Genomic DNA, 12,393 nt, shown 5'->3' on the forward strand with positions numbered 1-12,393 from the left:
TTTGATGAGTCTCTTTCGGTTAAATTGCTTCTTTGGTTTTTAAGACTCTGAAGGAGTGGTTAAGCTATCTTTTATTTAAGATTTTAAGAGCATGTGGTAGGAAAGTCATTAATTGTATCAACTTTGATTATACTTAAAGAGTTCTTGTTCCGGATATACTCGTAAGCGCATAAGATGGAAACTTAACATTTTTCGAGTGTAGTTATATAGCGGGTGTCGAGTTGGTGTTTGAATAAGTTTTGATTTCAGACATGAATAGCGGTAAGAAATAATTCGAGCCAGTCAAAATATACTAAAATTTAACTTCTTGCAATTAAACTGTGTCTTTCATTGAACGTTCTTATCTTTAAAATTAAATAAAACAAAGTGTGTGATGAGATTTCATCGGGCTATCGATCCCAATATTCATTTATTTAATATACAAATTAAATTTGGTGCCGCTAACTCACAAATATCAGTACTGGTATGAGGACAACCCACAGTTCTAATGCCAAATTGGAATGGCTGACTTTAGAAGAACTTTTTAATTACAATAAATACTTTTGCTAAGCTATTTGAATTCAATGCAGGGGTACAACTTATGTTGTTCCTTACAACAATATTAACTTTTGTGGAGTTATCGATTCAGGTTATTGTTTTTTTTTTTTTAATATAAGGGCAAACTACTCAATCATTGGCCTCTTAAGGCTTCTCACAACGTAATGGGGTTACGTAAGTTATAGGAATTGAGAAAGGATATTTTATTTAGTTTTTTTTTAAGGTAAAAGCATTAAATATATTATTTTTCAAAAATCAAACAATGTCTTTTCGAATATGGTTAGCACAATTTTCTAGTTATTGATAAAGCCAATTATTGAAACCCTACCGATTTTTTTAACTTAAAATGTTTAAAAATTATAAAAACGAACTAAATTAAATAAATTGCAGGTCGTATATTTTAAAAATGAATGTTAAGTTTTTCTATGTTTAAGACTTTAAAAAAATACATGTTTCCTGAAGATTTTGGATTTATAGATCGTATCCACATAGCTATTTGGAAACTTTTAAAATGTCCTCATAAATACATCAACGGATGGCCTACAAGTGTGGACTCTCAGTGGCCAGGCTCAGTTCTTGACTCGCATTTCTTGAAATGGTCAATAATATATTCATTAATGAACGAGAACATGCAGAAAAATGATATCATTATATAAAATGCTCCAAATACCTACAATATTTGAAGCTTAACGGTCCATCCGAGAGGCAGTGGACAGCTTAAGGACGGTATAACAAAAATATGTCTTAAACTTAACATCCCCTATAAATACTACCAGCCCTATTAAGAAAGTACTCTATCCACAGGAAAGTACAAGTAAAATATTAGTTTTATAAATAAGTTCATTACTAAATATACTTTTCCTCATTTTAAAATATTACTAGATAAACACTATCAGCGATCTTATTGATGGTGAATGATGATGAATGATAATGTTTTTCTGGACTTGGATAATTGTTGGGTTGTACCCACACCACATCACGACATTAAAATTATGGTCATCATTATGGCACAAAAGAGAGACTCATTCCAGTCCAGTACAGCGTTACCACTTTACTTCAACCAAAGTAGATCTACTTCTTTTTTTTTCAAATAAATCTAAAATCTATTTAATACTTCGCACCATCATCAAAATATTGAAATTACGTCATTTTTAAGTTTTTTGTTTCTACCTACTTCAATTTTAATATAATTAGAGAATCTACTCCTTTTTTCCTATCACCCTTGTACGTAATCTCAAAATTTTCTAGAGAGTTAAAATCGCTAGAGTGTATGTATTTTCGGCGAAGTTCCGTTTTATCTATGTATTCAAGTTTAACCCTTTTATTAACTTCCCTTAGGAAGTTATTGTAATCAGTCCGATTTGTCAAATTGAAAATTTTGACATTTCTCGACGTTTCAAGGTCCCTAAAGTCGAAATAAAAGATTTTTAGAAAGATGTCTGTGCGTGCGTGTCTACGTATGTTCGTACGTCCGTACGTTCGCGACGTTTTTTTCGTCGTCCATAGCTCAAGAAGCAGAAGAGATATCGATTTTAAATAAATTTTGTTAAACAGATAATAATGCAGAAAGATGCAGAAAGGGCTCTTTTTTACCATAGAAGTTTGAAAAAAAGGTGAAAATTGTGGTAAACCCTAAATATCTTAAGAACCAAAAACGCTATAGACTTAAATAAAATTGTATATAATATATTGTAAAGTGATATCAACGAAGTGTATTTTTTGAAAAAAAATGCATTTAACGGGTTTTTTTATAAATTGAAAAAAACTGAAAAAAAAATTTGTCACCTCCAAAATTTTACGACTGAAATATGGTTTCATCTCCAAAACCATTTTGTGCAACGGGGAATAATGCTTTTGACATCTGATAAAATGTTGAGAAAAATCGAATTGACAGTTTTTTTTATAAAAAAATAAAATCTAAAAAAAAATTACTCAAAGTTGGTAAAAATTGAATATCGATTCAAATATCTTTTTAAAAACTTGAAATTTAGGCTTCAAACATATTTTATCTTGTAAAAAGTATTGTTTTCAACATTTGATAAAATTTCGAAAAAAATCGAATTGACAGTTTTGGTACAAAAAATAAAAAAACCTAAATTAATAAAAGTTGTTAAAAATTGATTTTCGACTCAAATATCATTTCAAAACTGTGAGATATTGGCTTTAATTTACTTTTATCTTTCAAAAAATATTGTTGTCAACATTCAGTAAAATTTTGAAAAAATAGAGCAGAAAAAAATCGAATTGACAGTTTTGGTACAAAAAATTAAAAACCTAAACAAAATTTAACAAAAGTTGGTAAAAATTGATTTTCGATTCAAATATCTTTTCAAAAATTAAAAATATTGGCTTCAAACTTATTTTATTTCACAAAAAATTTGGTAAAAATTGATACGAGTACATATAGAAAAACTTTTAAGCAAGACAAATCGACAGATGGGATGGGAAAATATCAGTGTGGGTCGCATCCCAGCCTCTTATTTTTTTTTTGCTTGCAACATATGGGTCGGCTAGTTTTGCAGTCTTAAACAAATTCAAACTCGAGATTTTAATCAAACATGACATAAAGATGGTAGAGAAGTGGGTCTCCTGATTTTGTCAGTTTGTCTGTATGTCAATGTAATAACAGCAGTCCCAATAAAAATTTATGCGGCCGAAAATCGATAATTCGAATTTTCTCAAAAACAAAACGATAGATTTTTTTTTTAATTTTTGCTAAAGTTTTTGATTTTAGTTTGGCTTCTTTCAATAACAAAATTGTATTGCTCTAAAAAGGTACCCCCATAAAACTGTTATTTTGTTTTTAAGTTTTCTCAAGAACTGAACTAATTTTTTTTGCAAAAAATCTTACTGGCTCAATACTATTCATTCATTCATTTTTAATTTAAAAAAAATGATTTTTTTTAACGAAATTTGATACCTTTGAAAAATAATAATAAGTTCAAAACTCCATACCAAAAATGTTCAGTTGTTCTCTTGTGTTATCTTGGATTTGATTTTTGTGTTTTCAATATGAAAAGATAATTTTCAAGTTTTCCAAAAAAAAGACAAAAGTTTTGTTGATGTACTGAAACTGTATTATGATTACAATCAAAAGATTTTAAAGTCAGTTCATTTGACCAACACGAGCCTAATCTTTGCATTTTCGATTCCAACAACCAATAAATTATTGAAGAAACGTTACATTAATATATTGAATTATATGATATGAAGGATTAAATAATTCTAGCTTTTTGTTTTCAATGGAAATAATGTAATCAAAAATATGTAGAATAATATTTTTAAAATCTACTTCTCTTATTCTCTTTCTACTTTGGTTTTTTTCACTTCCACTTTTTTTTGAGAAGTAGTAACGCTGGTCCAGTATCCCATAAGATTGAAATGTATAAGCCTTTTTTGTGCCAACCGGTACTTTAAATTCATGTGTACTTGTTCACAATTCCAAAGTTTTCTCAATAATATCTTCTGGTTTATCTCGGATTGTCACCACTTGAAGTTTATTTTAAACTATAAAATCTTAACTTGTTTCAATAATAAAAAAAATACTGGAACAAATAAAAACAAAAAAAAAGAGTAAAATCCGTTTTATCGTGAATTGGGAGCGTAGTTGTCGCGTTTGGTTTAGTGGGTCCTGCTAACGACACGGTGAATGCTGCATTTTACCATTTACATCCCAAACAAAAATAAAATATTTATGTAAATATTCTACTCTTTTATAATAAATGCACTTGCAAATGGTTATATTTTAAAATGTATTATGAAAAAACACTCCTATTTCCATCTTTCCTTACGGTTTTAACAAGTTGGACATCAAATTTGCCGCAAACTTAAAACTAAAAATTTAGCAGTGCTTTTTAATTGCTTCTAAGTTCAGAACCCAAAAGAAAAGTTCAATTTCACTCGAAGTGAAATTAAAAAAAAATAAGTGTTCTGAAATTCACTCGGAATTTCGATAATTTTCCTTGTTCTTCATTTCTACTTAAACGATTTTCAAGTGATTTGAATTCGAAAGAAGTAATCGGGTTGACATCAAGATAGATAAAAGAACAGAAATAATTATTACAAAAATCTGAAAAATGGTTTTTGTTCCAAAGGTGTTGACAGACGGGAAAGCTTCAATTTGAAAAAATGTTCGCATAACAAAGCTCAAGACAAACCGACGACCGACGACAGGTGGAGGTCCCTTCAACAAATAATAAATATCAACTACGGATGATACTAAGCCAAGATACGCAGAATTTACGTCATTGTTGAATAGATTCCAAATACGTAATGATGAACCTTTGTCAAGCAAACTTTTTCATGACACAAACGCACCGATAATATTGTGAATAACTGAAAAACGAAGAATCAAGTGCCCGTCAATGAAAGCCTTAATGATTTTATGTTTTACCAAAATAAAGCATCGTAACAGGTTGCGAAAGAAGTTAGTGGAATTGTGGAGGCTTCAAAGAAACAAATCGTGTTTTAAAGATGTCGAGTACGAATATAAAACACTGTAAAAATTAGTGGAAACTTTCATAATATTTTGTTGGATAAAAATGACGAAAAAACACATATTCGAAATAGAATAGAATAATAGAAACATTAAAATTTGAAAAATATAAATTTCAATGCTTATGATAAATAAATTATATATATGTTCTATTTCTTTGTTTATTTGTTTTTAATTAAATAATTTATTTAATTTTTGTAATGAATCATTTTTGATTTCAGCTTCTAATTCGTTTTCTGTGTCAGTATTACTAAAGTGTTTCCTACTTAAAGATTTCATTTTCTTCATATTGAACTTTACAACAGAACATCACAATATGTCTCCTTACTGGGTAGGTATTTCAGTGAACGGGGCAAGAATTTAAAACGGTTCATCAGAACTCTATTTTTTTTACACTTCGGAATTTTCAAAAAGGAGTTAGCTTATAGAAAGCTTAAAACTGCGATCAGAGACTCATCATAAGTGTTAGTTGTAAGTAAGATAATAATAGTGAACACTGGATCTAAACAATGATTTTAATCCCACCTTATTTAAATTTAAATCTATCGATGAACAGTTTAAGTTATATAAAATGCTCATTTGACTTAAAGCTTCATTCTTCCCATGGAATCAATATTTCTAAAATCAAATGAACGTAGGTGATGAGTTACCCCGCGGTAATTCAAATGTACAAAAGAGGCTGGGATGCGACCCACACTGATAACTTCCCATCCCATCTGTCGATTTGTCTTGCTTAAAAGTTCATTTTTTACCAAATTTGCGTACTATTTTTTGTAAATTATATTTTTTATGAACAAACGGACTATTGGATACTTAAATAAAAATTACTAAATATCCAAAATAATATTTTCTGTGAAATAAAATAAGTTTGAAGCCAATATTTTTAATTTTTAAAAAGCAATTTGAGTCGAAAGAAAGTAAATTTTTACCAAGTTTTAGAACTGTTTTTTTTTTAGAGTTTTATTTAAAAAAAAAACTGTCGATTCGATTTTTATCAAAATTTAATCGAATGTTGAGAACAATATTTCTTATAAGATAAAATTAAATTGAAGCCAATATTTCAAATTTTTGAAAAGATATTTGAGTCGAAAACCAATTTTTACCAACTTTTATTAACTTTTTTTTAGGTTTTTATTTTTTGTAAGAAACCTATCAATTCCAATTTTTTTTAAATTTTACCAAATGTTGAAAACAATATTTCTTATAAGATTAAATTAGTTTGAAGCCAATATTCAATATTTTTGAAAAAATATTTGAGTCGAAAATTAATTTTTACCAACTTTTATACATGTTTTTTTTAGGTTTTTATTTTTTGTAAGAAAACTGTCAATTCGTTTTCTCTTTCAAAATTTGTCCTAATGTTGAAAACAATATTTTTATAAGAAAAAAAATAGCAAGAAGCTATTATCTAAAAGTTTTTAAAAGATATTTGAGTCGAAAATCATTTTTTACCAACTTTTGTTATTTTTTTCGGTTTTTAATTTTTTGCAGAAAAAACTATCAATCCGATTAACTAAATGATTTTTTGAAAGATAAAAGTAAATCTAAGCCAATATCTCAAAGTTTTGAAAAGATATTTGAATCGAAAATCAATTTTTTCCAACTTTTATACATTCTTTTTTTTTTTTTTTTTTTTTGTTTTAAACTGTCAAATCGATTTTTCTCAACATTTTTAAAATGTTGAAAACAATATTTCTCATAAGATAAAATAAGCTTGAAGCTTATGAAATCATATTTCAGTCGTAAAATTTTGGAGGTGACAAATTTTTTTTTTCTGTATTATTGATTTATAAAAAAACCGTTATATTTATTTTTTTCAAAAAATATACTTGTTTGGTATTACGTTACAATATATTATATAAAATTTAACTCAAATTTCTAGCGTTTTTGGTTCGTAAGATATTTAGGGTTAACCAAAATTTTCACCTTTTTTTCAAACTGCTATAGTAAAAAAACGACCCACGCAATTTTCTTGAGAGCCCTTTCTGCATATTTCTGCTTTATTATCTGTATAACAAAATTTATTTGAAGTTGATATCTCTTCTGGTTCTTGAGCTATGGAGGACGAAAAAAACGTAGCGAACGTACGGACGTACGAATGTACTTACACACGCACGCAAAGACATCTTTGTAAAAATCTTTTATTTCGACTCTAGGGACCTTGAAACGTCGAGAAATGTCAACATTTTCAATTTGACAAATCGGACCCATTACAATAACTTCCTATGGGAAGTTAACAAGACAGCGAATAAGGTGCATCAATTTCATCGTTAATGAGTTGATGAAGAAATTTTAAATCATTGTTAACACGCCTTTGATGGAGAGATTGCAATTGAAGAAGCTGAATACGATGTTCATAGAAAGGCAGATCATAAGGATCATCCCAAGTAAGACAATTTAGGGCAAAGCGAATAAAATTATGTTGAATTGATTCAACACGCTTTCTATGAATTTCATAAAAGGGAGTCCATACCTGCGAAGCATATTCAAGATGAGGACGAACATGGCAATTGTACAAAGAAAGAGTAACATATTGATTATTGAACTCCTTTGCCCAGCGTTTTATAAAACCAAGCCTAGAACTTGCCTTATTAACAATAAAATGAATGTGATGGGTAAATTCTAAGTTGGAACAGAAATGTACACCTAAATCTTTAATTGTGGAGACACGACAGAGTTTTTGCTGTGATATACACTAGTCAAATACGTTATTGATTAGTTTTTTTAGTGAAAGTTATAGTCTGGCATTTTAAAGGGTTGAGTAAAAGGCTATTTTTCTCACACCAAAATGTGAAACTATCAATGTCGGCTTGTAAAAGAATACGATCACGGTTGGACTTTATTATTTTGAAAATCTTCATATCGTCAGCAAAAATAAGAAGTTCACTCGAGCGTATAGACATGACGATACATCGTTAATAGACAAGATGAACAGAAAAGGGCCAAGATGGCTTCCCTGAGGAACACCAGATTGAGCAACAAAAGTTTTGGGGAAAACAATTTCTAAATTTTACCTCATACTATCTGTTTTCAAGGTATGGTTTGATCCAAGCTAAAAAAAACCAAGAGCTTTAAGTTTAAATAAAATAATTCCGTGGCTAAGTTGGTCAAAATCTTTAGAAAAGTTAGTCAACTTAAAAAAATATAACTTCTTTTACATTCCAAGCAATTTTTTAGATTAAACGTTTGCTGCATTTGTTCCCCCTTTGGGATCTCTGTAGGCCGTGGAAAGTACAGGCTCTAATGCATAACCCGCGTCTGCTAATAGCCACTAATACCCATTACCAGTCATATACATATCCTTTTAATACGGTCTTCTGCCTTACTCATGCTTCATTTAAGAGGAACGTGACTTGATGCAGGTATAACACCAGATACAGAATTTGCCCTTAAAATGTCTGATTTACTGATTTCGACATCTGACATTGATAGTTTAATCGATCATGGATACATTTTTCCTCAAAAACTTTTAAGACACGTGCCAAAAAATGTTGGAACTGTGGATCAGCTCCAAACTGATCTTTGAAAACAGCCTACCGTAAGGAACCTCAAAAATATAACTAGCTGCAATGCAAATGGTATCGCTGATCTCTCAGAATATGACCAACTGTTTCCAATAACATTAGAAATAATTTTTATTAATCCGGTAATACGATAAAAACATAATTTTTATGTTTATTTTATTTAAAGAACATAACGAAATGAATTTTTACAATCAAGACAATTATTTGTTAGTATATTTCAGCTCCTTTAATATCACTTGCAGTGATTTCGAAAAGTATTTGAAGTTATGAAATCGATCGAATGATAGAACCCTGACAGCAGTTTCACCAGAAGTAGTTGAGGCAGTGCTGGGGGGTATTTTTTATGAAATACCTTTACCCAGAATCCCCAAATTCCCTTTTTTTCTCACTCACCATTTTCCCTTTTTCCTTACGGACAAAAAACTAAAAATAAGTTGAATAATAATTTATGCAAGGCTTTTTATTGACAAACTTGTGTATTAACATAAATTTACGGGGGTTCTCGTTAATAAAATAATTGTTAAAACATTATTTCATTTTATATATATCATTAACAAATAATTTTTAGTGGCGATCACCTAGACTTTAGACCAAATCTTCGTCCATGTCTTTCACATTAAAAATTTTTGTCGAAAACTCTTTAATGGAAAGTGAGAGAAGCTTTTGTTTTATAGCTTCATTGAAGCAGGACGGAAGTGATCGCCATTCAAATACTGTCTTAAAAGTTTCCAAATTAAGAATTTTGTTTAAAGTTGTTAACTTTTTACAAATTATTCTTTCTTTTCAGTTCAGATTCAAGTTATTATTTAAAAATTAAAATCATTAAGCAAAGAATTTTTAATAGGAAACATTTTTTTTCATTCCATTCAAAGCAGTTACATACAAATGTTTGCAATTACTTTTCACTTCAACAATAACTGTTTTTTCAACAGAATTGTCTTTAAATAATCCAAAACATTTTGGCCAAAAAAAAAGTCTTTGATGTTAAATTGATATTCATATCTTATTTTGTCAACTTGTCAGCAATAATGAAATTTTGAACTATTGAAACCATTAGTTTTCTACATTCATCTGTTAAAGCGTGAATCAATCTATTTTTACTTTGAAATAGCTCATTAAATCTGTTGAAATACAGAACTGAATAATTTAAAAAAAAATTAATACAATTCAATATGATTTCTAACTAATAAGTCTGATATTTCTTTGGCTTTATTTCTCTTTTTGAATGATTCTAAAAGAATGAAATGCTATACCAATTCGTAGCCATATCGTTTGAGGTTTGAGTTTGATTATGGTGGCGAGTCCCGATATGGAGAGTTAGTGAAAAGAGAAGAAAAACTTAAGCCTTAAATACAATGAGTTTAAGCAAATAGAATAAGGGGTTTTACATGTTCACACTTTTATTATCGAAACTAATTACTTGGTGAAAATGTACATTTTCGGCTTAGATAGAAATTCCCACAATAGCAGGCGGTCCCTTTGTTCTTATTAGGGTCGAAATTCCCACAAAAAGGATTTTTTCTCACGATCCCCCAGCCCAGTACTGAGTTGAAGCAAGTATTTTTAAAAATATTTTATTAAAAAACGTTTAAAAGTTATTCATATGAGTTATTTAGACTATAGGTGCCAGTGAATTGGGGCTGCATATTAACATTTATTGACTTTATGAAGTTGTTTGAAACAATTTTGGTTAACCACCAAATAAATACGAAAAATCAATGAAATTTTCAAAATTAACTTGGAATTATTGTGGCAATCCATTTTTTTTTCCAAAAACAAACCGACATTACGTCAAGATTGGCTTCATTTTAAGAATTTTTTTCTTGGAAAATAAATTATTTCCATGACATAAATTCTTGACGTAAAATATTTCTTCATTGATAACCTCTAAACTTAACATCGTTTCTTAACTGTTCAAAAATTATTTTCTCTCGTTTCGTTTGTACCTAATTTAGAAAACGAAACAAAAAAAGTTAAAAAATTCAACCTCACGAATTTTATAATTTCACATCCCAAAAAACATTTCTAAAATATGTAAGGTACCTGCTCTGCCGCTGACGTTGCCACTGCCACTGTAACAACCACATCAGAGCAAAAGCAAAATGGAATTCGCCTAATTAATTCCAAAAGACTAAGCAGTAAGCGAATATATATTTATGTTGGGACGTATGTATGTAGGTTTGTAGGAGGCCACTATTAGTGTTCTTGATTCACATTCACATAGAAATGCACTGAGCTGGAATATGGCCCTTGATGATGATGAAGATAATTGTGGAGAAGGGGTTTATTTTTTTGTGGGTTGGTTATAGGGTAGGGGATGACAAAATCCGTTTCCACCTCATGATCATCATTCGAAATTGGTTCTAAGAGTTTCGAATTTATTCTGATGGTGTCCTCGTGTGGCCTTTGATAAATCATCATTTCGGCTAGGTATACACCATTATCATTATCATCATCATCAACAGCATTTCCCAGGACACAATTTCGCAGTCTCAGACACCCAAGCCCTACCCTCCCCCGCATAGTCAGCAAAAGGATAAACATTTATTCTGTCGCAATTCTTAGCTTTGAACATCACAGAAGCAGAGAAAGAGGAGGAAGACGACGACGACGATGATGATGAATTTTGTACAAGGATTCGTTTTCCTTTGAGAATTGTACCTTACAGAAAACAGAACTAACTAGTGTTTGCATTTGCCACCAGATGGGGTGTTCGAGTTGTTCTCATGTTAATGGACCACACACACATATAGACAATTACTATTTTAAGAAATAAAGACGAGTGGCGAGAGGGGTTTGTATATGTATTTGTATACCCAAGTGAAATTCAATTAATCTTCGCGATGGAGACAGATCCAAAGTACTCAACATCCTGGAATTGGACACTCGATTACAGATGAAAAAGCAGAACGGAAGGAAAGACACGAAGATTGCTGCAATGATGATGAGGAAGAAGTGACATCAGAGACTATGACTACTGTCTGAGACAAGGTTTAGTGATAGATACATTTATAGAGAAAGTGCAGTGAATTGTACTTTGGTTCTGATAAGTGTTTTCCTTTACTTCAAAAGTAACTAACCCGGTTCATTTGAAGTTTCTGTGTCAACCAAACACTTCTAATAAATGGCCATGATGCATCACCACTAACTCAAACTTCTAACCTCCACCGCTCCGTTTACATGATGCTTCCTAAAAGTCCTGATGTGTACCGAAGAAGAGAAGAGTCAATTGAAGGCCAGAAGCTATTTGATGAACTTTGTGTAACGGTTTGTTAAGTTTGTGTACCTAAATGTAACACTGCTGCTGCTGCATCTGACAGGAGAACTATATAATATCATGATGAGGTGTTTTTTTTCTCTTTATTTCTTGGTGTGAATCTTTGTGTCATACATAACCAAATGAACCTGCACAGGCTTCTAATGATACCAAATAAATAATTCTTAGCATTCCTATTGCTCCCTCACTCAAAAGTCCAATGAAATGTAACTCGGATGTTTCAGGACCGGAGCCAGTATTTTTGCGTTTCCATCAGAAATCTGTTTGCCTTCGAACAATATTTTGAAACAATTTGGCAATGACTATTTCAAAATAAAATTGTTCTTTATTTCAAGTTAGGAATTGAAAAACTGATGAATTGAATGCTGGGATGTGAGGTGAAACAGTTACATTTGTCAGAAACTCATTGTGCTCAAGGTTTGAAGAAAAATTAAATATCTAGTTATGAAATTGTCAATCCTTGCAGTAATAATTGGACCCGATTTCAGAAATAAACAGGAATTGAAATTCTTATTTAAATTTAATGCCTTTACTTTTTTGTATGAAAACAAATCCAGCCT

The 12,393-nt window shown here is 30.3% G+C and overlaps 1 protein-coding gene across 2 annotated transcripts in view; it reads right to left on the reverse strand.

The window, feature by feature from the left end:
• Positions 1–12,393, reverse strand: part of LOC129954197 (uncharacterized) — a 339,004-nt gene that overhangs the window by 57,326 nt on the left and 269,285 nt on the right. The gene's annotated exons all lie outside the window — the stretch shown is intronic.

Source organism: Eupeodes corollae, chromosome 1, assembly GCF_945859685.1.
Source record: "Eupeodes corollae chromosome 1, idEupCoro1.1, whole genome shotgun sequence".
NCBI lineage: Eukaryota > Metazoa > Arthropoda > Insecta > Diptera > Syrphidae > Eupeodes > Eupeodes corollae.